The sequence below is a fragment of the Arachis ipaensis genome, chromosome B10 (genome assembly GCF_000816755.2).
Source record: "Arachis ipaensis cultivar K30076 chromosome B10, Araip1.1, whole genome shotgun sequence".
Classification (NCBI taxonomy): Eukaryota; Viridiplantae; Streptophyta; class Magnoliopsida; order Fabales; family Fabaceae; genus Arachis; species Arachis ipaensis.
The window spans coordinates 53,749,154-53,753,552 of record NC_029794.2 but is presented as its reverse complement, the minus strand read 5'-3'; positions in this window follow the sequence as shown (position 1 = coordinate 53,753,552).

Genomic DNA, 4,399 nt, shown 5'->3' with positions numbered 1-4,399 from the left:
AAGGCACCTAGTCGATCTTTATCAAGCATATTTGGAAAAAGACGACAAAGAAAAGGAAACAAATTTTGTTTCAAATGATGTTAAAATTTTCACCACTCATTATGATGTATCTGATTTCTTTGAGAATCCTGAAAAAAATATTGGTCATTTAATCAATTATGGAATAGTTTAATATGTGTGTTCGTTAAGTGTTTGTGTGAATAAATAATGTAAGAAACTTCTTGTTAAGTTTTATGCATTTGAATTTCAACATTACTGAATGTGCTAATAATAATAAAATTTTTATACTATACTTCTTAGAAAAATATTTTCAATCAAGGAAATGATTTTACTGCGTAGATATTTCTACTCATTTTATTATTATTTGTCTTTGAAGAGAATGAAAAGGACATATAGTGAAGATGTTTTCCTTGCGGATAGTGCAAGTTCGCACACCATTCTCAAAAGTAATATATATTATCCATTTTGTGCCAAAAGAAGAATATGTTAATACTATTATTGGTTCGGACAATGTGATAGAAGGCTCCAGAAGAGCTATAATTTTGTTTCCTAGAGGAACAAAATTTATAATAAATAATGCACTATTATCTATCAAGTCTCTGAGGAACTTGTTGAGTTTTAAAGATATTCGCTGAAATGGATATCATATTGAAACAATGAATGAGGAAAATCATGAGTACTTGTGTATCACAACTCATGATTTAAATAAAAAGGTTATATTAGAAAAGTTACCCACACTTTCATCTGGATTGTATTATACTAGAATTAGTGCAATTGAATCACATGCCATTGTAAACCAGAAGGTTACTAGCCCAAATTAATTCATAATTTAGCACGACCGATTGGGTCATCCGGGAACAACCATGATGCGGAGAATTATTGAAAACTCCCATGGACATTCACTAAAGAACCAGAAGATTCTTAAATCTAGTGAATTTTGTTGTGCTGCATGTTCTCAATGGAAGTTAATTTTAAGGCCATCACCAGTAAAGATTGGATTTGAGTTCCCTAAATTCCTGAAAAGGATTCAAGGCAATATATGTGGACCTATTCATCCACCATGTGGATTTTTTATATATTTTATGGTCCTAATAAACGCATCTTCGAGATGGTCACATGTGTGCTTATTGTCTTCTCGCAACCTAACGTTTGCGAGATTTCTAGCTCAAATTATTCTATTAAAAGCACAATTTTCAGAAAATTCAATTAAAGCAATTTGCCTTGATAATGCTGGTGAATTTACTTCCCAAGCTTTTGATGCCTATTGTATGGCTAATAGAATAAGTGTTGAACATCCAGTAGCTTATGTTCACATACAAAATAGATTAACAGAATCACTTATTAAACGCCTCCAATTGATTGCTAGACCCTTACTTATGAGAACAAATCTTCCAACCTCAGCTTAGGGGCATGCTATTTTACATGCCGCAGCACTTATTCGTTTGGAGCTAACGAGTTACCATCAGTTCTCTCCTATGCAATTAGCTTTTGGCCAGCAGTCAAATGTTTCCCATTTAAGAATATTTGGGTGTGCGATATATGTTCCCATTGTACCACCTTTTCGCACCAAAATGGGACCCCAAAGAAAATTGGAGATATATGTTGGATATGATTCTCCCTCTATAGTGAGGCATCTTGAGATACAAACTAAAAATGTATTTAAAGCTCGGTTTGTGGATTGTTATTTTGATGAATCAAAATTTCCAACATTAGGGGGAGAGAATAAGCTTCCTGAAAAGGAACTTAATTGGAATGCATCATTTTTAATGCATTTAGATCCTCGATCAGGGCAATGTGAACTAGAAGTTCAAAAGATTATACATTTGCAAAGAATAGAAAATGAATTGCCTGATGCATTTCCTGATACGAAAAGGATTACTAAATCCTATATGCTGGCTGAAAATGCTTCGATTCGAGTTGATGTCCCAGTTGGACAAATTGCCACCGAAGCAAATTCACGCCAAAAGCATGGCAGGCCTGTTGGTTCCAAAGACAAAAATCCTCAAAAAAGAAAAGAGGTAAATACTATTCCTATTGAAAAAGACATAGTAAAGACACCTGCAGTTGTCCAGAATTCTGATATAGTTTTAACGGCAGAAGACGTTCAGGTACCTGAAAATTTTGAAAATAACGAGATCTCGATAAATTATGTCTTTACAGGAGAGAAATGGGACCGGAATAAGACAATTATCAATGAAATATTTGCATAAAATGTGGCATTAAATATCATGCATGATAGTAAGGATCTTGAGCCAAGATCAGTCGAAGAATATCGACAAAGAAATGATTGGCCAAAATGGGAAGAAGTCATGAAGGCTGAGTTGGACTCACTTGCAAAACGTGAAGTCTTTGGACATGTAGTCCGTACACTAGAAGATGTAAAACCTGTTGGATACCGATGGGTATTTGTGAGAAAACGAAATGAGAAAAATGAAGTTGTGTGCTACAAATCCCGACTTGTCGCACAAGGTTTTTCACAAAGGGCCGGTATAGATTATGAAGAAACGTATTCCTGTAGTGGATGCGATAACATTGCGTTATTTGGTCGGTTTATCTGCATATCATAAACTATATTTAATGGATGTGGTACAACCTACTTATACGGCTCATTAGATCGTGATATCTATATGAAAGTCCCTGAAGGACTAAATATATCTAAACCATTCAATGAATATTCGCAAGGGTTATACTCAGTGAAATTGCAAAGATCTTTATATGGTCTGAAGCAATCTGAACGAATGTGGTATACTCGTCTTACTGAGTATCTGGCCAAAAACAGATTTAAGAATGATGATATTACCCATGTGTTTTCATAAAGAAATCTGTATCTGGATTCATTATAATTGCTATGTATGTTGATGATTAAATATCATTGGAACTCCTGAAAAGATTCTAACAATTAAAAAAACTCTAAAAGAAGAGTTTGAGATGAAAGATCTTGGAAAGACTAAATTTTGTCTCAGCCTACAGATCGAGTACACAAAAAATGGGATCTTCATTCATTAAACAACATACATAGAAAAGATCTTGAAGAGATTTTATATGGATAAGTCACATCCATTAAGTACCCCAATAATCATAAGCTCTTTGGATGTGGAAAAGGATCAATTCCGTCCTAAGCAAGAAAATAAAGATATCATTGGTCTTGAAGTACCATATCTTAGTGCCATTGGAGCACTAATGTATCTTGCTAATAATACAAGACCCGATATATCATTTGCTGTGAATTTACTATCAAGATATAGTTTCTCTCCAACCAAAATACATTGGAATAGAATCAAACAAATCTTTCAATATCTTCGTGGAACGGTTGATATGGGATTGTTTTATCCTTATGGATTCAAGTCACAACTAGTTGGCTATGCAGATGCAGGATACTTGTCTGATCCACATAAAGGGAGATCTCAAACAGGATATATGTTCACATATGGTGGTACATCTATATCATGGAGGTCCACGAAACAGATGATAGCAGCAACCTCCTCCAATCATGCTGAAATACTAGCGATTCATGAAGCAAATCGCGAGTGTTTTTGGCTCAGGAGTTTGATTCAATATATTCTATTATCATGTGGACTACTTGACCATAAGATAGCTCCAACAGTCCTGTTTGAAGATAATACAGCATGCATTACTCAACATAAAGGTGGATATATTAAAAGTGATAGAACAAAACATATTTCTCCCAAATTCTTTTTCACTCATTATCTTCAAAATCAAGGGACAATTGATGTCCAACAGATCCGCTCAAGTGACAATTTGGCAGATTTATTTACAAAGTCACTCCCAAAAATCCTCCTTTGAAAGATTGGTACATTATATTGAGATGTCCTGATTTCGAGATGTTAAATGATGTCGACAAGAGGGGGAGACTGTACTCTTTTTTCCTTGGTCAGGTTTTTTCCTATTGGGTTTTTCTTGACAAGGTTTTTAATGAGGCAGTCCCCATCACAAAGGATTTTGTATTCTTTTTCCTTCACTAAAGTTTTTTCCCATTGGGTTTTCCTTTAGTAAGGTTTTAACGAGACATAATCCTAAATGGTCATCCAAGGGAAAGTGTTGTGACGAGGATGGATAAGGATGATGGATGCCCATTTATGAGTGGCACATTTTCCCTATGTTAAAAGAAATAAATTCTTAGGATAAAGTAAACTTAATGAAATTTAAAACGTAAACTTTGTGTGCATATAAATACATGTATTGAGGTAAAGGGGTTACACACACAGAAGCAATAAAACACCATTCTCTCTCTTTATACAATATTAATAGTTTCTCTCTCTCTCTTTTCGTTACTACATATCAATATATGAATTATCTTTATTGATCTAATTATATTAATGCTAGAAGCTTCTATTTATACTTCTTTAGTTTATATATCGTCTTTATTTATTTTACAACA